The sequence below is a fragment of the Sinohyriopsis cumingii genome, chromosome 14, assembly GCF_028554795.1.
Source record: "Sinohyriopsis cumingii isolate HCF-2022 chromosome 14, ASM2855479v2, whole genome shotgun sequence".
Lineage (NCBI taxonomy): Eukaryota > Metazoa > Mollusca > Bivalvia > Unionida > Unionidae > Sinohyriopsis > Sinohyriopsis cumingii.
This window is the reverse complement of record NC_142974.1, coordinates 101,049,782-101,077,624: the sequence shown is the minus strand read 5'-3', so window position 1 is coordinate 101,077,624 and position 27,843 is coordinate 101,049,782. Positions and strand designations below refer to the sequence as shown.

Sequence of the window (27,843 nt, the reverse complement as noted above, 5' to 3'; positions counted from 1 at the left end):
TGATCTCAGCGCGTGCCAGGCTTCCAAAAATATTTCAATTCATATCCGCCTTGTTTTGAATTAATGTTTAGCAAAGAATTGTCAATGGCTGAAATGTGAGGATTACATGAAAATGAAAACGTTGCGTTTTATATTTCTATCTCTGCATTGGCACGTTTAGAAAGGATGTCTCTAGATGTGCGGTATGGGCTATGTTCTTATGACAGACAATATATTGGAGAATGTTTGCAATGGTGCCATGCATGCAAAAGGAATAGTCTCTGTCACATTTAGAAGTATTATCTGTCTCTCAAATATGACCGGAATGGAAGTTGTTAGTAAATATATATCCGCACTCTCTGTCGCTTTTGAAGTACGCGACATATTTACATAATTTGATTGCATCGATATCATATGTGTGACAAGAGAGAGGTTGTAAAAGCTTGATATAGGTATCCTTGTGCTTTATTAACCTTACTACTAAAGCAATTTCATGACAGGTAAAGTTACAATAATGGCGGATCAAAGTCGTATGGTGTTCAGCCGAATTCTTTATTTTTGCATGTCTTTTTGGAGTCGTGTGTATATCTATCTTCTTGTTATATTTTTAAATTTTAATGCTGTGTGTGCGTGTTCCAATAGGAGAACTAACCTCATTATGATTTAATGTTTTTAGGATGATTCAACAACAAGGCGATGCATATTGATAAGTTAATATGTTTAGCGCGTACGATGCGTCATCATTCTCGATTCTTAGATTGGGTACTGATAGGGGCTAATATTTATTTCAAATTACATAATTATTTTTGTCATGGTATCAGCCTTTTAGAACTTTTATCTGAAAGGGTTCCTATTTCAGTTAATCTGTACAACGTTCATTTGTACGGAAGATCATAGGAAGAAATTTTTATCGAACCGGGAAATGACTAAAGCAATTGTTTTTTCTGATATTTGGGAATGAATGGATGTTGATTTTGTAGCATATGCTGATTTTTGAATCCGTACAATCAAGCCTGGAATAAAATATTTCATTACATCGTAAATTATATTCGTCATAGTGAAGTCCATTTATATCCCACAATTCCAAGAGTTTATGTCATCATCATCATTTTCATGTCTCATACCTTATTGGGGTAGATCACAGAACAAAGTTGAATAGGAAATAAATTTGTAGAACAATGAGTTATGTGCTTAAATATCCCAACCTTGATGCCTGTCCGATCAATGACGAATATTGACAGATAGGAATGAAAGACTTATGTTTGGACATTACGCACATGTTGGAATAAAATGTAATATTGAAACATAAATCTTTGATACAATATGCTCGAAAATTGGAAGCCTAACTATTGTCTTTGGAGAAAATATTAAATATCCCTGTTAGATAATGAATCTGAATAAAATAGAAATGGACGTAACGACTAGGAAATGTATCAGATTGATAACACTAACTTTCGCTAAATGTACAATGTCATGAAGAGGTAAATATCATGATGCAGAGGGATATTGCATCGTTTTGGAAATGTTGTGAAATGCTTATTTATTCGTGTTCGTTAGAAGTGTTATTATCCTAGTTTTATATCCTTTGACACATAAACTGCACTGTGTTGTGCACTGAATTTAAATATTACATTTATTTTTCTTCAGCTCGAAGCTGGAGTTTGGTAATGTTAACAAGAGTTTCCTGCATCAGGAAACAAAGTTATTGTAGGCCCGATAGGTTTCTTTGCTAGAGATCACGGGAAGGAAAAGTTAGTTATCTTGATCTGTGCACACGTCAGGATTCCAAAATTATTTCAATTCTAGTCCACCTGGTTTTGACTTGGTGTTTGGCAAATTGTGCTAAGGCCATTGGCTGAAATGGGCGGTTTTTCATGGAACGAGAAACGTTATGTGTGTATTTCGTTGTCTGTAATGTGAGCTTTAGAAATATGCATGTATGAATTCAAATATATGTGTTGGAATAAGAAGACAAACCTGATTCTTATTTCAGGTTTGACATTATTAAGCGACAAGATGATATATATTAATTAAGTTAGAGAATTCAAGATTGAACGCATTGTAGATGTTGCTAATATGACAGCCTTATTCCTGTGTAAATAGAATTTGTGGAGGAAAGATAATTTGGACTTGAATAGTTAGAAGAAAATAAACCAGACTTTATTTTAGCACATTTACTTAAACATAACGATATTATTGATATATAATCTTGCACTGAGATATCATTATATAGATCTCTTTCAGTCAACATTATTAATTATAGAAAGGACAATTATTTCGAAAATTGAATAAATTAATATCTTCAGTGCCCTCTACCTGTCCGATTGGATACACGGGATTCAAGGGATTCAAAGGTAACTAAATACGAGATATCTATCTATCTATCTATATATATATATATATATATATATATATATATATATATATATATATATATATATATATATATATATATATATATATATATATATCTTTGCGAGAGGAAGAGAGTGAGAAGAAAACAGACAGTTTGGTTGTGTGTCTGTATGTGTGTATGTATGTGTTTCATTACGGTAATGTATACAAGTATTAATTTTTTTTCTTCAACGCGGATACAATGTCTCATCTGGAACAGGGATTCTACAGGTAAGTATATACATTTCATATACTTATAAATATATATGAGATAGAGACAGAGAAACTGCATGTGTGTCTGTGTGTGGATAGGTTTGTTTGCGATTCTTATCGCTAACATATACCAGTATTAATATTTATGCACGATGTTTAAATGTGCAATATCATGAAAAGATAAATGTCACGATACCGGCGAATATTGTAAAATTATATGGGTAGTGGACAGTGTCTTAAGCAAAATATCGATGTGTTTTTGCAAGTTTTTCCTTGATTACAAAAGAAATTTTTTGTAGGCGAGATAGGTTTCCGTCCCAAATATGACAGGATATAAAACTTAAATGTTACATGTCTGCATGTATCAGACTTCGAACAGTATTTCAAATCATGTCCGCATAGTTTTGACTTGATGAATAACAAATTATGGTCAATGGATAAAGTATGACAGGAGAGGAGTTGTACAGTTTTTGTATAAGTCTCTCTGTGCTTTGTTAATTTTACTAACATTGCAGTTTCACGAAAGGTAAAGTTACAATAATGGCGGGTCAATTCTTTTTGTGTTCTGTCGAATCATTTGTTTTTGCGTGTCTTTTTTTAGTCGTGCTTTGATCGATTTTCTTGTATATATTTTTTAATTGAAATGCTGAATTGTGTTCCAATGACAACTCTAGAAGTTTTATGATTTTCATCTTAGGATTATTCAACAAGACGATGAATATTAATAAGTTAATATGTATTAGCGCGTACGATGTGTCATTATCCTCGATGCTAGAATTGGGTACTGACAGCGTTGAATATTTATTTGAAACTATATAATGACTTTGTCATGGTGTCAGACGTTTTGAACTTATATCTCAAAGCGTTCCAATATTTAATTAATTTGTACAACGTTCTTTTGCATGCAAGTTCATGGACATAATTCACTGTAATGAATGAAGCGAATGCTTCTACGATATTTGTTAACGAAAGAATGTTTGGTTTTGTAGTATATGCTGATGGTTGAATCCATACAATCGAAACTAAAATAAAATATTTCATTAGGTCATAAATTCCATTCCATTAATGACGGCCCTTTATATCCCTCAATTCCAAGAGTTTATGTCATCTTCATCATTTTCATATCTCATACGTTATTGGGGTAGATCACAGAGCAAAGTGGAATAGACAATATAGTTGTAAAATAATGAATTATATGCTTAAATATCGGAAACTTGATGTCTGGCGGATCAATGTGGAATATTGACGGATAGGAATGAAACAACATTATTTGGAAATTATTCAAATAATAGAATAAAATACAATCCAGGAAAATAAATATTTGTTACCCTATGCTCGAAAATTAAAAATCTAAAGAAGATTATCTTTGAAGAAATTAACAAACACTCATGTCAGGTAATGAATATGAATAAAATATATATAGACATAACCACTAGGCAATGTAACAAATTGAAATATATAACTTTTCCTAAATGTGCAATGTCGTAAAGGGATAAATGTCACAATGCGGAGGGAAATTCTCTCCTTTTTGGAAATATGAAATGCTTATTTATACGTGTTCGTTGCTAGCGTTCATATCTTTGTTTAATATATTTTGAAACTTAAACTGCATGTTGTTATGCAATGAATTTAACTGTTAAATATCTTTCTTTTCAGTGCGAAGAAGTATCGAATGTCGAAACTGTAAGGATAAATGTATACATGTGTATATATATATATATGTGTGTGTGTGTGTGTTTGTGTGTATGTATGTATGTGTGCGTGCTTGAATGTGTATGTGTGTATGTGTGCGTGTTTGCATGTGTGTGTATGTATGTGTGCGTGTTTGCGTGTTTTCCAATGCGAGAGAGATAGAGGCAGAGAGGAATTGCGTGTGAGTTTGTGTGTGTCTGGATACGCATTGTTTACTTACGGAAATAAGTACCAGTATTAATTTATATGCGGGATGTTTTAAATACGCAATATCTTGAATAGGTAAATTTCGCGATACGGGCGGATATTGTAAATTTATATGGTCATGGCCTGTGTCTTAAGCAAAATATTGATCCTTCTTGCAAGTGTTTTTTGCATTGCGAAACCAATTTGTTTTAGTCGATATTTGTTGCCGTCTTTGACATGACAGGAAATAATATTGAAATGTTTTGATCTCAGCGCGTGCCAGGCTTCCAAAAATATTTCAATTCATATCCGCCTTGTTTTGAATTAATGTTTAGCAAAGAATTGTCAATGGCTGAAATGTGAGGATTACATGAAAATGAAAACGTTGCGTTTTATATTTCTATCTCTGCATTGGCACGTTTAGAAAGGATGTCTCTAGATGTGCGGTATGGGCTATGTTCTTATGACAGACAATATATTGGAGAATGTTTGCAATGGTGCCATGCATGCAAAAGGAATAGTCTCTGTCACATTTAGAAGTATTATCTGTCTCTCAAATATGACCGGAATGGAAGTTGTTAGTAAATATATATCCGCACTCTCTGTCGCTTTTGAAGTACGCGACATATTTACATAATTTGATTGCATCGATATCATATGTGTGACAAGAGAGAGGTTGTAAAAGCTTGATATAGGTATCCTTGTGCTTTATTAACCTTACTACTAAAGCAATTTCATGACAGGTAAAGTTACAATAATGGCGGATCAAAGTCGTATGGTGTTCAGCCGAATTCTTTATTTTTGCATGTCTTTTTGGAGTCGTGTGTATATCTATCTTCTTGTTATATTTTTAAATTTTAATGCTGTGTGTGCGTTTTCCAATAGGAGAACTAACCTCATTATGATTTAATGTTTTTAGGATGATTCAACAACAAGGCGATGCATATTGATAAGTTAATATGTTTAGCGCGTACGATGCGTCATCATTCTCGATTCTTAGATTGGGTACTGATAGGGGCTAATATTTATTTCAAATTACATAATTATTTTTGTCATGGTATCAGCCTTTTAGAACTTTTATCTGAAAGGGTTCCTATTTCAGTTAATCTGTACAACGTTCATTTGTACGGAAGATCATAGGAAGAAATTTTTATCGAACCGGGAAATGACTAAAGCAATTGTTTTTTCTGATATTTGGGAATGAAAGGATGTTGATTTTGTAGCATATGCTGATTTTTGAATCCGTACAATCAAGCCTGGAATAAAATATTTCATTACATCGTAAATTATATTCGTCATAGTGAAGTCCATTTATATCCCACAATTCCAAGAGTTTATGTCATCATCATCATTTTCATGTCTCATACCTTATTGGGGTAGATCACAGAACAAAGTTGAATAGGAAATAAATTTGTAGAACAATGAGTTATGTGCTTAAATATCCCAACCTTGATGCCTGTCCGATCAATGACGAATATTGACAGATAGGAATGAAAGACTTATGTTTGGACATTACGCACATCTTGGAATAAAATGTAATATTGAAACATAAATCTTTGATACAATATGCTCGAAAATTGGAAGCCTAACTATTGTCTTTGGAGAAAATATTAAATATCCCTGTTAGATAATGAATCTGAATAAAATAGAAATGGACGTAACGACTAGGAAATGTATCAGATTGATAACACTAACTTTCGCTAAATGTACAATGTCATGAAGAGGTAAATATCATGATGCAGAGGGATATTGCATCGTTTTGGAAATGTTGTGAAATGCTTATTTATTCGTGTTCGTTAGAAGTGTTATTATCCTAGTTTTATATCCTTTGACACATAAACTGCACTGTGTTGTGCACTGAATTTAAATATTACATTTATTTTTCTTCAGCTCGAAGCTGGAGTTTGGTAATGTTAACAAGAGTTTCCTGCATCAGGAAACAAAGTTATTGTAGGCCCGATAGGTTTCTTTGCTAGAGATCACGGGAAGGAAAAGTTAGTTATCTTGATCTGTGCACACGTCAGGATTCCAAAATTATTTCAATTCTAGTCCACCTGGTTTTGACTTGGTGTTTGGCAAATTGTGCTAAGGCCAATGGCTGAAATGGGCGGTTTTTCATGGAACGAGAAACGTTATGTGTGTATTTCGTTGTCTGTAATGTGAGCTTTAGAAATATGCATGTATGAATTCAAATATATGTGTTGGAATAAGAAGACAAACCTGATTCTTATTTCAGGTTTGACATTATTAAGCGACAAGATGATATATATTAATTAAGTTAGAGAATTCAAGATTGAAAGCATTGTAGATGTTGCTAATATGACAGCCTTATTCCTGTGTAAATAGAATTTGTGGAGGAAAGATAATTTGGACTTGAATAGTTAGAAGAAAATAAACCAGACTTTATTTTAGCACATTTACTTAAACATAACGATATTATTGATATATAATCTTGCACTGAGATATCATTATATAGATCTCTTTCAGTCAACATTATTAATTATAGAAAGGACAATTATTTCGAAAATTGAATAAATTAATATCTTCAGTGCCCTCTACCTGTCCGATTGGATACACGGGATTCAAGGGATTCAAAGGTAACTAAATACGAGATATCTATCTATCTATCTATCTATATATATATATATATATATATATATATATATATATATATATATATATATATATATATATATATATATATATATATCTTTGCGAGAGGAAGAGAGTGAGAAGAAAACAGACAGTTTGGTTGTGTGTCTGTATGTGTGTATGTATGTGTTTCATTACGGTAATGTATACAAGTATTAATTTTTTTTCTTCAACGCGGATACAATGTCTCATCTGGAACAGGGATTCTACAGGTAAGTATATACATTTCATATACTTATAAATATATATGAGATAGAGACAGAGAAACTGCATGTGTGTCTGTGTGTGGATAGGTTTGTTTGCGATTCTTATCGCTAACATATACCAGTATTAATATTTATGCACGATGTTTAAATGTGCAATATCATGAAAAGATAAATGTCACGATACCGGCGAATATTGTAAAATTATATGGGTAGTGGACAGTGTCTTAAGCAAAATATCGATGTGTTTTTGCAAGTTTTTCCTTGATTACAAAAGAAATTTTTTGTAGGCGAGATAGGTTTCCGTCCCAAATATGACAGGATATAAAACTTAAATGTTACATGTCTGCATGTATCAGACTTCGAACAGTATTTCAAATCATGTCCGCATAGTTTTGACTTGATGAATAACAAATTATGGTCAATGGATAAAGTATGACAGGAGAGGAGTTGTACAGTTTTTGTATAAGTCTCTCTGTGCTTTGTTAATTTTACTAACATTGCAGTTTCACGAAAGGTAAAGTTACAATAATGGCGGGTCAATTCTTTTTGTGTTCTGTCGAATCATTTGTTTTTGCGTGTCTTTTTTTAGTCGTGCTTTGATCGATTTTCTTGTATATATTTTTTAATTGAAATGCTGAATTGTGTTCCAATGACAACTCTAGAAGTTTTATGATTTTCATCTTAGGATTATTCAACAAGACGATGAATATTAATAAGTTAATATGTATTAGCGCGTACGATGTGTCATTATCCTCGATGCTAGAATTGGGTACTGACAGCGTTGAATATTTATTTGAAACTATATAATGACTTTGTCATGGTGTCAGACGTTTTGAACTTATATCTCAAAGCGTTCCAATATTTAATTAATTTGTACAACGTTCTTTTGCATGCAAGTTCATGGACATAATTCACTGTAATGAATGAAGCGAATGCTTCTACGATATTTGTTAACGAAAGAATGTTTGGTTTTGTAGTATATGCTGATGGTTGAATCCATACAATCGAAACTAAAATAAAATATTTCATTAGGTCATAAATTCCATTCCATTAATGACGGCCCTTTATATCCCTCAATTCCAAGAGTTTATGTCATCTTCATCATTTTCATATCTCATACGTTATTGGGGTAGATCACAGAGCAAAGTGGAATAGACAATATAGTTGTAAAATAATGAATTATATGCTTAAATATCGGAAACTTGATGTCTGGCGGATCAATGTGGAATATTGACGGATAGGAATGAAACAACATTATTTGGAAATTATTCAAATAATAGAATAAAATACAATCCAGGAAAATAAATATTTGTTACCCTATGCTCGAAAATTAAAAATCTAAAGAAGATTATCTTTGAAGAAATTAACAAACACTCATGTCAGGTAATGAATATGAATAAAATATATATAGACATAACCACTAGGCAATGTAACAAATTGAAATATATAACTTTTCCTAAATGTGCAATGTCGTAAAGGGATAAATGTCACAATGCGGAGGGAAATTCTCTCCTTTTTGGAAATATGAAATGCTTATTTATACGTGTTCGTTGCTAGCGTTCATATCTTTGTTTAATATATTTTGAAACTTAAACTGCATGTTGTTATGCAATGAATTTAACTGTTAAATATCTTTCTTTTCAGTGCGAAGAAGTATCGAATGTCGAAACTGTAAGGATAAATGTATACATGTGTATATATATATATATGTGTGTGTGTGTGTGTTTGTGTGTATGTATGTATGTGTGCGTGCTTGAATGTGTATGTGTGTATGTGTGCGTGTTTGCATGTGTGTGTATGTATGTGTGCGTGTTTGCGTGTTTTCCAATGCGAGAGAGATAGAGGCAGAGAGGAATTGCGTGTGAGTTTGTGTGTGTCTGGATACGCATTGTTTACTTACGGAAATAAGTACCAGTATTAATTTATATGCGGGATGTTTTAAATACGCAATATCTTGAATAGGTAAATTTCGCGATACGGGCGGATATTGTAAATTTATATGGTCATGGCCTGTGTCTTAAGCAAAATATTGATCCTTCTTGCAAGTGTTTTTTGCATTGCGAAACCAATTTGTTTTAGTCGATATTTGTTGCCGTCTTTGACATGACAGGAAATAATATTGAAATGTTTTGATCTCAGCGCGTGCCAGGCTTCCAAAAATATTTCAATTCATATCCGCCTTGTTTTGAATTAATGTTTAGCAAAGAATTGTCAATGGCTGAAATGTGAGGATTACATGAAAATGAAAACGTTGCGTTTTATATTTCTATCTCTGCATTGGCACGTTTAGAAAGGATGTCTCTAGATGTGCGGTATGGGCTATGTTCTTATGACAGACAATATATTGGAGAATGTTTGCAATGGTGCCATGCATGCAAAAGGAATAGTCTCTGTCACATTTAGAAGTATTATCTGTCTCTCAAATATGACCGGAATGGAAGTTGTTAGTAAATATATATCCGCACTCTCTGTCGCTTTTGAAGTACGCGACATATTTACATAATTTGATTGCATCGATATCATATGTGTGACAAGAGAGAGGTTGTAAAAGCTTGATATAGGTATCCTTGTGCTTTATTAACCTTACTACTAAAGCAATTTCATGACAGGTAAAGTTACAATAATGGCGGATCAAAGTCGTATGGTGTTCAGCCGAATTCTTTATTTTTGCATGTCTTTTTGGAGTCGTGTGTATATCTATCTTCTTGTTATATTTTTAAATTTTAATGCTGTGTGTGCGTGTTCCAATAGGAGAACTAACCTCATTATGATTTAATGTTTTTAGGATGATTCAACAACAAGGCGATGCATATTGATAAGTTAATATGTTTAGCGCGTACGATGCGTCATCATTCTCGATTCTTAGATTGGGTACTGATAGGGGCTAATATTTATTTCAAATTACATAATTATTTTTGTCATGGTATCAGCCTTTTAGAACTTTTATCTGAAAGGGTTCCTATTTCAGTTAATCTGTACAACGTTCATTTGTACGGAAGATCATAGGAAGAAATTTTTATCGAACCGGGAAATGACTAAAGCAATTGTTTTTTCTGATATTTGGGAATGAATGGATGTTGATTTTGTAGCATATGCTGATTTTTGAATCCGTACAATCAAGCCTGGAATAAAATATTTCATTACATCGTAAATTATATTCGTCATAGTGAAGTCCATTTATATCCCACAATTCCAAGAGTTTATGTCATCATCATCATTTTCATGTCTCATACCTTATTGGGGTAGATCACAGAACAAAGTTGAATAGGAAATAAATTTGTAGAACAATGAGTTATGTGCTTAAATATCCCAACCTTGATGCCTGTCCGATCAATGACGAATATTGACAGATAGGAATGAAAGACTTATGTTTGGACATTACGCACATGTTGGAATAAAATGTAATATTGAAACATAAATCTTTGATACAATATGCTCGAAAATTGGAAGCCTAACTATTGTCTTTGGAGAAAATATTAAATATCCCTGTTAGATAATGAATCTGAATAAAATAGAAATGGACGTAACGACTAGGAAATGTATCAGATTGATAACACTAACTTTCGCTAAATGTACAATGTCATGAAGAGGTAAATATCATGATGCAGAGGGATATTGCATCGTTTTGGAAATGTTGTGAAATGCTTATTTATTCGTGTTCGTTAGAAGTGTTATTATCCTAGTTTTATATCCTTTGACACATAAACTGCACTGTGTTGTGCACTGAATTTAAATATTACATTTATTTTTCTTCAGCTCGAAGCTGGAGTTTGGTAATGTTAACAAGAGTTTCCTGCATCAGGAAACAAAGTTATTGTAGGCCCGATAGGTTTCTTTGCTAGAGATCACGGGAAGGAAAAGTTAGTTATCTTGATCTGTGCACACGTCAGGATTCCAAAATTATTTCAATTCTAGTCCACCTGGTTTTGACTTGGTGTTTGGCAAATTGTGCTAAGGCCATTGGCTGAAATGGGCGGTTTTTCATGGAACGAGAAACGTTATGTGTGTATTTCGTTGTCTGTAATGTGAGCTTTAGAAATATGCATGTATGAATTCAAATATATGTGTTGGAATAAGAAGACAAACCTGATTCTTATTTCAGGTTTGACATTATTAAGCGACAAGATGATATATATTAATTAAGTTAGAGAATTCAAGATTGAACGCATTGTAGATGTTGCTAATATGACAGCCTTATTCCTGTGTAAATAGAATTTGTGGAGGAAAGATAATTTGGACTTGAATAGTTAGAAGAAAATAAACCAGACTTTATTTTAGCACATTTACTTAAACATAACGATATTATTGATATATAATCTTGCACTGAGATATCATTATATAGATCTCTTTCAGTCAACATTATTAATTATAGAAAGGACAATTATTTCGAAAATTGAATAAATTAATATCTTCAGTGCCCTCTACCTGTCCGATTGGATACACGGGATTCAAGGGATTCAAAGGTAACTAAATACGAGATATCTATCTATCTATCTATATATATATATATATATATATATATATATATATATATATATATATATATATATATATATATATATATATATATATATATATATATATATCTTTGCGAGAGGAAGAGAGTGAGAAGAAAACAGACAGTTTGGTTGTGTGTCTGTATGTGTGTATGTATGTGTTTCATTACGGTAATGTATACAAGTATTAATTTTTTTTCTTCAACGCGGATACAATGTCTCATCTGGAACAGGGATTCTACAGGTAAGTATATACATTTCATATACTTATAAATATATATGAGATAGAGACAGAGAAACTGCATGTGTGTCTGTGTGTGGATAGGTTTGTTTGCGATTCTTATCGCTAACATATACCAGTATTAATATTTATGCACGATGTTTAAATGTGCAATATCATGAAAAGATAAATGTCACGATACCGGCGAATATTGTAAAATTATATGGGTAGTGGACAGTGTCTTAAGCAAAATATCGATGTGTTTTTGCAAGTTTTTCCTTGATTACAAAAGAAATTTTTTGTAGGCGAGATAGGTTTCCGTCCCAAATATGACAGGATATAAAACTTAAATGTTACATGTCTGCATGTATCAGACTTCGAACAGTATTTCAAATCATGTCCGCATAGTTTTGACTTGATGAATAACAAATTATGGTCAATGGATAAAGTATGACAGGAGAGGAGTTGTACAGTTTTTGTATAAGTCTCTCTGTGCTTTGTTAATTTTACTAACATTGCAGTTTCACGAAAGGTAAAGTTACAATAATGGCGGGTCAATTCTTTTTGTGTTCTGTCGAATCATTTGTTTTTGCGTGTCTTTTTTTAGTCGTGCTTTGATAGATTTTCTTGTATATATTTTTTAATTGAAATGCTGAATTGTGTTCCAGTGACAACTCTAGAAGTTTTATGATTTTCATCTTAGGATTATTCAACAAGACGATGAATATTAATAAGTTAATATGTATTAGCGCGTACGATGTGTCATTATCCTCGATGCTAGAATTGGGTACTGACAGCGTTGAATATTTATTTGAAACTATATAATGACTTTGTCATGGTGTCAGACGCTTTGAACTTATATCTCAAAGCGTTCCAATATTTAATTAATTTGTACAACGTTCTTTTGCATGCAAGTTCATGGACATAATTCACTGTAATGAATGAAGCGAATGCTTCTACGATATTTGTTAACGAAAGAATGTTTGGTTTTGTAGTATATGCTGATGGTTGAATCCATACAATCGAAACTAAAATAAAATATTTCATTAGGTCATAAATTCCATTCCATTAATGACGGCCCTTTATATCCCTCAATTCCAAGAGTTTATGTCATCTTCATCATTTTCATATCTCATACGTTATTGGGGTAGATCACAGAGCAAAGTGGAATAGACAATATAGTTGTAAAATAATGAATTATATGCTTAAATATCGGAAACTTGATGTCTGGCGGATCAATGTGGAATATTGACGGATAGGAATGAAACAACATTATTTGGAAATTATTCAAATAATAGAATAAAATACAATCCAGGAAAATAAATATTTGTTACCCTATGCTCGAAAATTAAAAATCTAAAGAAGATTATCTTTGAAGAAATTAACAAACACTCATGTCAGGTAATGAATATGAATAAAATATATATAGACATAACCACTAGACAATGTAACAAATTGAAATATATAACTTTTCCTAAATGTGCAATGTCGTAAAGGGATAAATGTCACAATGCGGAGGGAAATTCTCTCCTTTTTGGAAATATGAAATGCTTATTTATACGTGTTCGTTGCTAGCGTTCATATCTTTGTTTAATATATTTTGAAACTTAAACTGCATGTTGTTATGCAATGAATTTAACTGTTAAATATCTTTCTTTTCAGTGCGAAGAAGTATCGAATGTCGAAACTGTAAGGATAAATGTATACATGTGTATATATATATATATATGTGTGTGTGTGTGTGTTTGTGTGTATGTATGTATGTGTGCGTGCTTGAATGTGTATGTGTGTATGTGTGCGTGTTTGCATGTGTGTATGTATGTGTGCGTGTTTGCGTGTTTTCCAATGCGAGAGAGATAGAGGCAGAGAGGAATTGCGTGTGAGTTTGTGTGTGTCTGGATACGCATTGTTTACTTACGGAAATAAGTACCAGTATTAATTTATATGCGGGATGTTTTAAATACGCAATATCTTGAATAGGTAAATTTCGCGATACGGGCGGATATTGTAAATTTATATGGTCATGGCCTGTGTCTTAAGCAAAATATTGATCCTTCTTGCAAGTGTTTCTTGCATTGCGAAACCAATTTGTTTTAGTCGATATTTGTTGCCGTCTTTGACATGACAGGAAATAATATTGAAATGTTTTGATCTCAGCGCGTGCCAGGCTTCCAAAAATATTTCAATTCATATCCGCCTTGTTTTGAATTAATGTTTAGCAAAGAATTGTCAATGGCTGAAATGTGAGGATTACATGAAAATGAAAACGTTGCGTTTTATATTTCTATCTCTGCATTGGCACGTTTAGAAAGGATGTCTCTAGATGTGCGGTATGGGCTATGTTCTTATGACAGACAATATATTGGAGAATGTTTGCAATGGTGCCATGCATGCAAAAGGAATAGTCTCTGTCACATTTAGAAGTATTATCTGTCTCTCAAATATGACCGGAATGGAAGTTGTTAGTAAATATATATCCGCACTCTCTGTCGCTTTTGAAGTACGCGACATATTTACATAGTTTGATTGCATCGATATCATATGTGTGACAAGAGAGAGGTTGTAAAAGCTTTATATAGATATCCTTGTGCTTTATTAACCTTACTACTAAAGCAATTTCATGACAGGTAAAGTTACAATAATGGCGGATCAAAGTCATATGGTGTTCAGCTGAATTCTTTATTTTTGCATGTCTTTTTGGAGTCGTGTGTATATCTATCTTCTTGTTATATTTTTAAATTTTAATGCTGTGTGTGCGTTTTCCAATAGGAGAACTAACCTCATTATGATTTAATGTTTTTAGGATGATTCAACAACAAGGCGATGCATATTGATAAGTTAATATGTTTAGCGCGTACGATGCGTCATCATTCTCGATTCTTAGATTGGGTACTGATAGGGGCTAATATTTATTTCAACTTACATAATTATTTTTGTCATGGTATCAGCCTTTTAGAACTTTTATCTGAAAGGGTTCCTATTTCAGTTAATCTGTACGACGTTCATTTGTACGGAAGATCATAGGAAGAAATTTTTATCGAACCGGGCAATGACTAAAGCAAATGTTTTTTACTGATATTTGGGAATGAAAGGATGTTGATTTTGTAGCATATGCTGATTTTTGAATCCGTACAATCAAGCCTGGAATAAAATATTTCATTACATCGTAAATTATATTCGTCGTAGTGAAGTCCATTTATATCGCACAATTCCAAGAGTTTATGTCATCATCATCATTTTCATGTCTCATACCTTATTGGGGTAGATCACAGAACAAAGTTGAATAGGAAATAAATTTGTAGAACAATGAGTTATGTGCTTAAATATCCCAACCTTGATGCCTGTCCGATCAATGACGAATATTGACAGATAGGAATGAAAGACTTATGTTTGGACATTACGCACATCTTGGAATAAAATGCAATATTGAAACATAAATCTTTGATACAATATGCTCGAAAATTGGAAGCCTAACTATTGTCTTTGGAGAAAATATTAAATATCCCTGTTAGATAATGAATCTGAATAAAATAGAAATGGACGTAACGACTAGGAAATGTATCAGATTGATAACACTAACTTTCGCTAAATGTACAATGTCATGAAGAGGTAAATATCACGATGCGGAGGGATATTGCATCGTTTTGGAAATGTTGTGAAATGCTTATTTATACGTGTTCATTATAAGTGTTATTATCCTAGTTTTATATCCTTTGACACATAAACTGCACTGTGTTGTGCACTGAATTTAAATATTACATTTATTTTTCTTCAGCTCGAAGCTGGAGTTTGGTAATGTTAACAAGAGTTTCCTGCATCAGGAAACAAAGTTATTGTAGGCCCGATAGGTTTCTTTGCTAGAGATCACGGGAAGGAAAAGTTAGTTATCTTGATCTGTGCACGCGTCAGGATTCCAGAATTATTTCAATTCTAGTCCACCTGGTTTTGACCTGATGTTTGGCAAATTGTGCTAAGGCCAATGGCTGAAATGGGCAGTTTTTCATGGAACGAGAAACGTTTTGTGTGTATTTCGTTGTCTGTAATGTGAGCTTTAGAAATATGTATGTATGAATTCAAATATATGTGTTGGAATAAGAAGACAAACCTGATTCTTATTTCAGGTTTGACATTATTAAGCGACAAGATGATATATATTAATTAAGTTAGAGAATTCAAGATTGAAAGCATTGTAGATGTTGCTAATATGACAGCCTTATTCCTGTGTAAATAGAATTTGTGGAGGAAAGATAATTTGGACTTGAATAGTTAGAAGAAAATAAACCAGACTTTATTTTAGCACATTTACTTAAACATAACGATATTATTGATATATAATCTTGCACTGAGGTATCATTATATAGATCTCTTTCAGTCAAAATTGTTAATTATAGAAAGGACAATTATTTCGAAAATTGAATAAATTAATATCTTCAGTGCGCTATACCTGTGCAATTGAATACATGGGATTCAAGGGATTCAAAGGTAATTAAATACGATATATATAAATTGAATAAATTAATATCTTCAGTGCGCTATACCTGTCCGATTGAATACATGGGATTCAAGGGATTCAAAGGTAATTAAATACGAGATATCTATCTATCTATCTATCTATCTATCTATCTATCTATATATATATATATATATATATATATATATATATATATATATATGTTTATATATGTTTGCGAGAGCGAGAGAGTGAGAAGAAAACAAACAGTTTGGTTGTGTGTCTGTATGTGTATATGTACGTGTTTCATTACGGTAATGTATACAGGTATTAATTTTTTTTCTTCAGCCCGGATACAATGTCTCATCTGGAACAGGGATTCTACAGGTAAGTATACACATTTCATATACATATAAATATATATCAGATTGACAGAGACAGAGAAACTGCATGTGTGTCTGTGTGTGGATGGGTTTGTTTGCGATTCTTATCGCTAACATATACCAGTATTAATATTTATGCACGATGATTAGATGTGCAATATCATGAAAAGGTAAATATCACGATACCGGCGAATATTGTAAAATTATATGGGTAGTGGACAGTGTCTTAAGCAAAATATCGATGTGTTTTTGCAAGTTTTTCCTTGATTACAACAGAAAATTTTTGTAGGCGAGATAGGTTTCCGTCCCAAATATGACAGGATATCAAACTTAAATGTTACATGTCTGCATGTATCAGAACTCGAACATTATTTCAATTCATATCCGCCTTGTTTTGAATTAATGTTTAGCAAAGAATTGTCAATGGCTGAAATGTGAGGATTACATGAAAATGAAAACGTTGCGTTTTATATTTCTATCTCTGCATTGGCACGTTTAGAAAGGATGTCTCTAGATGTGCGGTATGGGCTATGTTCTTATGACAGACAATATATTGGAGAATGTTTGCAATGGTGCCATGCATGCAAAAGGAATAGTCTCTGTCACATTTAGAAGTATTATCTGTCTCTCAAATATGACCGGAATGGAAGTTGTTAGTAAATATATATCCGCACTCTCTGTCGCTTTTGAAGTACGCGACATATTTACATAGTTTGATTGCATCGATATCATATGTGTGACAAGAGAGAGGTTGTAAAAGCTTTATATAGATATCCTTGTGCTTTATTAACCTTACTACTAAAGCAATTTCATGACAGGTAAAGTTACAATAATGGCGGATCAAAGTCGTATGGTGTTCAGCTGAATTCTTTATTTTTGCATGTCTTTTTAGAGTCTTGTGTATATCTATCTTCTTGTTATATTTTTAAATTTTAATGCTGTGTGTGCGTTTTCCAATAGGAGAACTAACCTCATTATGATTTAATGTTTTTAGGATGATTCAACAACAAGGCGATGCATATTGATAAGTTAATATGTTTAGCGCGTACGATGCGTCATCATTCTCGATTCTTAGATTGGGTACTGATAGGGGCTAATATTTATTTCAAATTACATAATTATTTTTGTCATGGTATCAGCCTTTTAGAACTTTTATCTGAAAGGGTTCCTATTTCAGTTAATCTGTACAACGTTCATTTGTACGGAAGATCATAGGAAGTAATTTTTATCGAACCGGGCAATGACTAAAGCAAATGTTTTTTACTGATATTTGGGAATGAAATGATGTTGATTTTGTAGCATATGCTGATTTTTGAATCCGTACAATCAAGCCTGGAATAAAATATTTCATTACATCGTAAATTATATTCGTCGTAGTGAAGTCCATTTATATCGCACAATTCCAAGAGTTTATGTCATCATCATCATTTTCATGTCTCATACCTTATTGGGGTAGATCACAGAACAAAGTTGAATAGGAAATAAATTTGTAGAACAATGAGTTTTGTGCTTAAATATCCCAACCTTGATGCCTGTCCGATCAGTGACGAATATTGACAGATAGGAATGAAAGACTTATGTTTGGACATTACGCACATCTTGGAATAAAATGCAATATTGAAACATAAATCTTTGATACAATATGCTCGAAAATTGGAAGCCTAACTATTGTCTTTGGAGAAAATATTAAATATCCCTGTTAGATAATGAATCTGAATAAAATAGAAATGGACGTAACGATTAGGAAATGTATCAGATTGAAAACACTAACTTTCGCTAAATGTACAATGTCATGAAGAGGTAAATATCACGATGCGGAGGGATATTGCCTCGTTTTGGAAATGTTGTGAAATGCTTATTTATACGTGTTCGTTAGAAGTGTTATTATCCTAGTTTTATATCCTTTGACACATAAACTGCACTGTGTTGTGCACTGAATTTAAATATTACATTTATTTTTCTTCAGCTCGAAGCTGGAGTTTGGTAATGTTAACAAGAGTTTCCTGCATCAGGAAACAAAGTTATTGTAGGCCCGATAGGTTTCTTTGCTAGAGATCACGGGAAGGAATAGTTAGTTATCTTGATCTGTGCACACGTCAGGATTCCAAAATTATTTCAATTCTAGTCCACCTGGTTTTGACTTGGTGTTTGGCAAATTGTGCTAAGGCCAATGGCTGAAATGGGCGGTTTTTCATGGAACGAGAAACGTTATGTGTGTATTTCGTTGTCTGTAATGTGAGCTTTAGAAATATGCATGTATGAATTCAAATATATGTGTTGGAATAAGAAGACAAACCTGATTCTTATTTCAGGTTTGACATTATTAAGCGACAAGATGATATATATTAATTAAGTTAGAGAATTCAAGATTGAAAGCATTGTAGATGTTGCTAATATGACAGCCTTATTCCTGTGTAAATAGAATTCGTGGAGGAAAGATAATTTGGACTTGAATAGTTAGAAGAAAATAAACCAGACTTTATTTTAGCACATTTACTTAAACATAACGATATTATTGATATATAATCTTGCACTGAGATATCATTATATAGATCTCTTTCAGTCAACATTATTAATTATAGAAAGGACAATTATTTCGAAAATTGAATAAATTAATATCTTCAGTTCCCTCTACCTGTCCGATTGGATACACGGGATTCAAGGGATTCAAAGGTAACTAAATACGAGATATCTATCTATCTATCTATATATATCTATCTATATATATATATATATATATATATATATATATATATATATATATATATATATATATATATATATATCTTTGCGAGAGGAAGAGAGTGAGAAGAAAACAGACAGTTTGGTTGTGTGTCTGTATGTGTGTATGTATGTGTTTCATTACGGTAATGTATACAGGTATTAATTTTTTTTCTTCAACGCGGATACAATGTCTCATCTGGAACAGGGATTCTACAGGTAAGTATATACATTTCATATACTTATAAATATATATGAGATAGAGACAGAGAAACTGCATGTGTGTCTGTGTGTGGATAGGTTTGTTTGCGATTCTTATCGCTAACATATACCAGTATTAATATTTATGCACGATGTTTAAATGTGCAATATCATGAAAAGATAAATGTCACGATACCGGCGAATATTGTAAAATTATATGGGTAGTGGACAGTGTCTTAAGCAAAATATCGATGTGTTTTTGAAAGTTTTTCCTTGATTACAAAAGAAATTTTTTGTAGGCGAGATAGGTTTCCGTCCCAAATATGACAGGATATAAAACTTAAATGTTACATGCCTGCATGTATCAGACTTCGAACAGTATTTCAAATCATGTCCGCATAGTTTTGACTTGATGAATAACAAATTATGGTCAATGGATAAAATATGACAGGAGAGGAGTTGTACAGTTTTTGTATAAGTCTCTCTGTGCTTTGTTAATTTTACTAACATTGCAGTTTCACGAAAGGTAAAGTTACAATAATGGCGGGTCAATTCTTTTTGTGTTCTGTCGAATCATTTGTTTTTGCGTGTCTGTTTTTAGTCGTGCTTTGATCGATTTTCTTGTATATATTTTTTAATTGAAATGCTGAATTGTGTTCCAATGACAACTCTAGAAGTTTTATGATTTTCATCTTAGGATTATTCAACAAGACGATGAATATTAATAAGTTAATATGTATTAGCGCGTACGATGTGTCATTATCCTCGATGCTAGAATTGGGTACTGACAGCGTTGAATATTTATTTGAAACTATATAATGACTTTGTCATGGTGTCAGACGCTTTGAACTTATATCTCAAAGCGTTCCAATATTTAATTAATTTGTACAACGTTCTTTTGCATGCAAGTTCATGGACATAATTCACTGTAATGAATGAAGCGAATGCTTCTACGATATTTGTTAACGAAAGAATGTTTGGTTTTGTAGTATATGCTGATGGTTGAATCCATACAATCGAAACTAAAATAAAATATTTCATTAGGTCATAAATTCCATTCCATTAATGACGGCCCTTTATATCCCTCAATTCCAAGAGTTTATGTCATCTTCATCATTTTCATATCTCATACGTTATTGGGGTAGATCACAGAGCAAAGTGGAATAGACAATATAGTTGTAAAATAATGAATTATATGCTTAAATATCGGAAACTTGATGTCTGGCGGATCAATGTGGAATATTGACGGATAGGAATGAAACAACATTATTTGGAAATTATTCAAATAATAGAATAAAATACAATCCAGGAAAATAAATATTTGTTACCCTATGCTCGAAAATTAAAAATCTAAAGAAGATTATCTTTGAAGAAATTAACAAACACTCATGTCAGGTAATGAATATGAATAAAATATATATAGACATAACCACTAGACAATGTAACAAATTGAAATATATAACTTTTCCTAAATGTGCAATGTCGTAAAGGGATAAATGTCACAATGCGGAGGGAAATTCTCTCCTTTTTGGAAATATGAAATGCTTATTTATACGTGTTCGTTGCTAGCGTTCATATCTTTGTTTAATATATTTTGAAACTTAAACTGCATGTTGTTATGCAATGAATTTAACTGTTAAATATCTTTCTTTTCAGTGCGAAGAAGTATCGAATGTCGAAACTGTAAGGATAAATGTATACATGTGTATATATATATATATATATGTGTGTGTGTGTGTGTTTGTGTGTATGTATGTATGTGTGCGTGCTTGAATGTGTATGTGTGTATGTGTGCGTGTTTGCATGTGTGTATGTATGTGTGCGTGTTTGCGTGTTTTCCAATGCGAGAGAGATAGAGGCAGAGAGGAATTGCGTGTGAGTTTGTGTGTGTCTGGATACGCATTGTTTACTTACGGAAATAAGTACCAGTATTAATTTATATGCGGGATGTTTTAAATACGCAATATCTTGAATAGGTAAATTTCGCGATACGGGCGGATATTGTAAATTTATATGGTCATGGCCTGTGTCTTAAGCAAAATATTGATCCTTCTTGCAAGTGTTTCTTGCATTGCGAAACCAATTTGTTTTAGTCGATATTTGTTGCCGTCTTTGACATGACAGGAAATAATATTGAAATGTTTTGATCTCAGCGCGTGCCAGGCTTCCAAAAATATTTCAATTCATATCCGCCTTGTTTTGAATTAATGTTTAGCAAAGAATTGTCAATGGCTGAAATGTGAGGATTACATGAAAATGAAAACGTTGCGTTTTATATTTCTATCTCTGCATTGGCACGTTTAGAAAGGATGTCTCTAGATGTGCGGTATGGGCTATGTTCTTATGACAGACAATATATTGGAGAATGTTTGCAATGGTGCCATGCATGCAAAAGGAATAGTCTCTGTCACATTTAGAAGTATTATCTGTCTCTCAAATATGACCGGAATGGAAGTTGTTAGTAAATATATATCCGCACTCTCTGTCGCTTTTGAAGTACGCGACATATTTACATAGTTTGATTGCATCGATATCATATGTGTGACAAGAGAGAGGTTGTAAAAGCTTTATATAGATATCCTTGTGCTTTATTAACCTTACTACTAAAGCAATTTCATGACAGGTAAAGTTACAATAATGGCGGATCAAAGTCATATGGTGTTCAGCTGAATTCTTTATTTTTGCATGTCTTTTTGGAGTCGTGTGTATATCTATCTTCTTGTTATATTTTTAAATTTTAATGCTGTGTGTGCGTTTTCCAATAGGAGAACTAACCTCATTATGATTTAATGTTTTTAGGATGATTCAACAACAAGGCGATGCATATTGATAAGTTAATATGTTTAGCGCGTACGATGCGTCATCATTCTCGATTCTTAGATTGGGTACTGATAGGGGCTAATATTTATTTCAACTTACATAATTATTTTTGTCATGGTATCAGCCTTTTAGAACTTTTATCTGAAAGGGTTCCTATTTCAGTTAATCTGTACGACGTTCATTTGTACGGAAGATCATAGGAAGAAATTTTTATCGAACCGGGCAATGACTAAAGCAAATGTTTTTTACTGATATTTGGGAATGAAAGGATGTTGATTTTGTAGCATATGCTGATTTTTGAATCCGTACAATCAAGCCTGGAATAAAATATTTCATTACATCGTAAATTATATTCGTCGTAGTGAAGTCCATTTATATCGCACAATTCCAAGAGTTTATGTCATCATCATCATTTTCATGTCTCATACCTTATTGGGGTAGATCACAGAACAAAGTTGAATAGGAAATAAATTTGTAGAACAATGAGTTATGTGCTTAAATATCCCAACCTTGATGCCTGTCCGATCAATGACGAATATTGACAGATAGGAATGAAAGACTTATGTTTGGACATTACGCACATCTTGGAATAAAATGCAATATTGAAACATAAATCTTTGATACAATATGCTCGAAAATTGGAAGCCTAACTATTGTCTTTGGAGAAAATATTAAATATCCCTGTTAGATAATGAATCTGAATAAAATAGAAATGGACGTAACGACTAGGAAATGTATCAGATTGATAACACTAACTTTCGCTAAATGTACAATGTCATGAAGAGGTAAATATCACGATGCGGAGGGATATTGCATCGTTTTGGAAATGTTGTGAAATGCTTATTTATACGTGTTCATTATAAGTGTTATTATCCTAGTTTTATATCCTTTGACACATAAACTGCACTGTGTTGTGCACTGAATTTAAATATTACATTTATTTTTCTTCAGCTCGAAGCTGGAGTTTGGTAATGTTAACAAGAGTTTCCTGCATCAGGAAACAAAGTTATTGTAGGCCCGATAGGTTTCTTTGCTAGAGATCACGGGAAGGAAAAGTTAGTTATCTTGATCTGTGCACGCGTCAGGATTCCAGAATTATTTCAATTCTAGTCCACCTGGTTTTGACCTGATGTTTGGCAAATTGTGCTAAGGCCAATGGCTGAAATGGGCAGTTTTTCATGGAACGAGAAACGTTTTGTGTGTATTTCGTTGTCTGTAATGTGAGCTTTAGAAATATGTATGTATGAATTCAAATATATGTGTTGGAATAAGAAGACAAACCTGATTCTTATTTCAGGTTTGACATTATTAAGCGACAAGATGATATATATTAATTAAGTTAGAGAATTCAAGATTGAAAGCATTGTAGATGTTGCTAATATGACAGCCTTATTCCTGTGTAAATAGAATTTGTGGAGGAAAGATAATTTGGACTTGAATAGTTAGAAGAAAATAAACCAGACTTTATTTTAGCACATTTACTTAAACATAACGATATTATTGATATATAATCTTGCACTGAGGTATCATTATATAGATCTCTTTCAGTCAAAATTGTTAATTATAGAAAGGACAATTATTTCGAAAATTGAATAAATTAATATCTTCAGTGCGCTATACCTGTGCAATTGAATACATGGGATTCAAGGGATTCAAAGGTAATTAAATACGATATATATAAATTGAATAAATTAATATCTTCAGTGCGCTATACCTGTCCGATTGAATACATGGGATTCAAGGGATTCAAAGGTAATTAAATACGAGATATCTATCTATCTATCTATCTATCTATCTATCTATCTATCTATATATATATATATATATATATATATATATATATATATATATATATATATATATATATATGTTTATATATGTTTGCGAGAGCGAGAGAGTGAGAAGAAAACAAACAGTTTGGTTGTGTGTCTGTATGTGTATATGTACGTGTTTCATTACGGTAATGTATACAGGTATTAATTTTTTTTCTTCAGCCCGGATACAATGTCTCATCTGGAACAGGGATTCTACAGGTAAGTATACACATTTCATATACATATAAATATATATCAGATTGACAGAGACAGAGAAGCTGCATGTGTGTCTGTGTGTGGATGGGTTTGTTTGCGATTCTTATCGCTAACATATACCAGTATTAATATTTATGCACGATGATTAGATGTGCAATATCATGAAAAGGTAAATATCACGATACCGGCGAATATTGTAAAATTATATGGGTAGTGGACAGTGTCTTAAGCAAAATATCGATGTGTTTTTGCAAGTTTTTCCTTGATTACAACAGAAAATTTTTGTAGGCGAGATAGGTTTCCGTCCCAAATATGACAGGATATCAAACTTAAATGTTACATGTCTGCATGTATCAGAACTCGAACATTATTTCAATTCATATCCGCCTTGTTTTGAATTAATGTTTAGCAAAGAATTGTCAATGGCTGAAATGTGAGGATTACATGAAAATGAAAACGTTGCGTTTTATATTTCTATCTCTGCATTGGCACGTTTAGAAAGGATGTCTCTAGATGTGCGGTATGGGCTATGTTCTTATGACAGACAATATATTGGAGAATGTTTGCAATGGTGCCATGCATGCAAAAGGAATAGTCTCTGTCACATTTAGAAGTATTATCTGTCTCTCAAATATGACCGGAATGGAAGTTGTTAGTAAATATATATCCGCACTCTCTGTCGCTTTTGAAGTACGCGACATATTTACATAGTTTGATTGCATCGATATCATATGTGTGACAAGAGAGAGGTTGTAAAAGCTTTATATAGATATCCTTGTGCTTTATTAACCTTACTACTAAAGCAATTTCATGACAGGTAAAGTTACAATAATGGCGGATCAAAGTCGTATGGTGTTCAGCTGAATTCTTTATTTTTGCATGTCTTTTTAGAGTCTTGTGTATATCTATCTTCTTGTTATATTTTTAAATTTTAATGCTGTGTGTGCGTTTTCCAATAGGAGAACTAACCTCATTATGATTTAATGTTTTTAGGATGATTCAACAACAAGGCGATGCATATTGATAAGTTAATATGTTTAGCGCGTACGATGCGTCATCATTCTCGATTCTTAGATTGGGTACTGATAGGGGCTAATATTTATTTCAAATTACATAATTATTTTTGTCATGGTATCAGCCTTTTAGAACTTTTATCTGAAAGGGTTCCTATTTCAGTTAATCTGTACAACGTTCATTTGTACGGAAGATCATAGGAAGTAATTTTTATCGAACCGGGCAATGACTAAAGCAAATGTTTTTTACTGATATTTGGGAATGAAATGATGTTGATTTTGTAGCATATGCTGATTTTTGAATCCGTACAATCAAGCCTGGAATAAAATATTTCATTACATCGTAAATTATATTCGTCGTAGTGAAGTCCATTTATATCGCACAATTCCAAGAGTTTATGTCATCATCATCATTTTCATGTCTCATACCTTATTGGGGTAGATCACAGAACAAAGTTGAATAGGAAATAAATTTGTAGAACAATGAGTTATGTGCTTAAATATCCCAACCTTGATGCCTGTCCGATCAGTGACGAATATTGACAGATAGGAATGAAAGACTTATGTTTGGACATTACGCACATCTTGGAATAAAATGCAATATTGAAACATAAATCTTTGATACAATATGCTCGAAAATTGGAAGCCTAACTATTGTCTTTGGAGAAAATATTAAATATCCCTGTTAGATAATGAATCTGAATAAAATAGAAATGGACGTAACGATTAGGAAATGTATCAGATTGAAAACACTAACTTTCGCTAAATGTACAATGTCATGAAGAGGTAAATATCACGATGCGGAGGGATATTGCCTCGTTTTGGAAATGTTGTGAAATGCTTATTTATACGTGTTCGTTAGAAGTGTTATTATCCTAGTTTTATATCCTTTGACACATAAACTGCACTGTGTTGTGCACTGAATTTAAATATTACATTTATTTTTCTTCAGCTCGAAGCTGGAGTTTGGTAATGTTAACAAGAGTTTCCTGCATCAGGAAACAAAGTTATTGTAGGCCCGATAGGTTTCTTTGCTAGAGATCACGGGAAGGAATAGTTAGTTATCTTGATCTGTGCACACGTCAGGATTCCAAAATTATTTCAATTCTAGTCCACCTGGTTTTGACTTGGTGTTTGGCAAATTGTGCTAAGGCCAATGGCTGAAATGGGCGGTTTTTCATGGAACGAGAAACGTTATGTGTGTATTTCGTTGTCTGTAATGTGAGCTTTAGAAATATGCATGTATGAATTCAAATATATGTGTTGGAATAAGAAGACAAACCTGATTCTTATTTCAGGTTTGACATTATTAAGCGACAAGATGATATATATTAATTAAGTTAGAGAATTCAAGATTGAAAGCATTGTAGATGTTGCTAATATGACAGCCTTATTCCTGTGTAAATAGAATTCGTGGAGGAAAGATAATTTGGACTTGAATAGTTAGAAGAAAATAAACCAGACTTTATTTTAGCACATTTACTTAAACATAACGATATTATTGATATATAATCTTGCACTGAGATATCATTATATAGATCTCTTTCAGTCAACATTATTAATTATAGAAAGGACAATTATTTCGAAAATTGAATAAATTAATATCTTCAGTTCCCTCTACCTGTCCGATTGGATACACGGGATTCAAGGGATTCAAAGGTAACTAAATACGAGATATCTATCTATCTATCTATATATATCTATATATATATATATATATATATATATATATATATATATATATATATATATATATATATATATATATATATATCTTTGCGAGAGGAAGAGAGTGAGAAGAAAACAGACAGTTTGGTTGTGTGTCTGTATGTGTGTATGTATGTGTTTCATTACGGTAATGTATACAGGTATTAATTTTTTTTCTTCAACGCGGATACAATGTCTCATCTGGAACAGGGATTCTACAGGTAAGTATATACATTTCATATACTTATAAATATATATGAGATAGAGAAAGAGAAACTGCATGTGTGTCTGTGTGTGGATAGGTTTGTTTGCGATTCTTATCGCTAACATATACCAGTATTAATATTTATGCACGATGTTTAAATGTGCAATATCATGAAAAGATAAATGTCACGATACCGGCGAATATTGTAAAATTATATGGGTAGTGGACAGTGTCTTAAGCAAAATATCGATGTGTTTTTGAAAGTTTTTCCTTGA

General features: G+C 32.4%; 1 long non-coding RNA gene across 1 annotated transcript; it reads left to right on the top strand.

Moving 5' to 3' along the window:
* Window positions 1-24,317: 24,317 nt before the first annotated feature.
* On the top strand, window positions 24,318-27,315 carry LOC149784495 (uncharacterized). The gene is made up of 3 exons (XR_016414146.1): window positions 24,318-24,365; window positions 24,608-24,646; window positions 27,268-27,315. It is a non-coding gene; the product is annotated as an uncharacterized LOC149784495 (long non-coding RNA).
* Window positions 27,316-27,843: the final 528 nt, after the last annotated feature.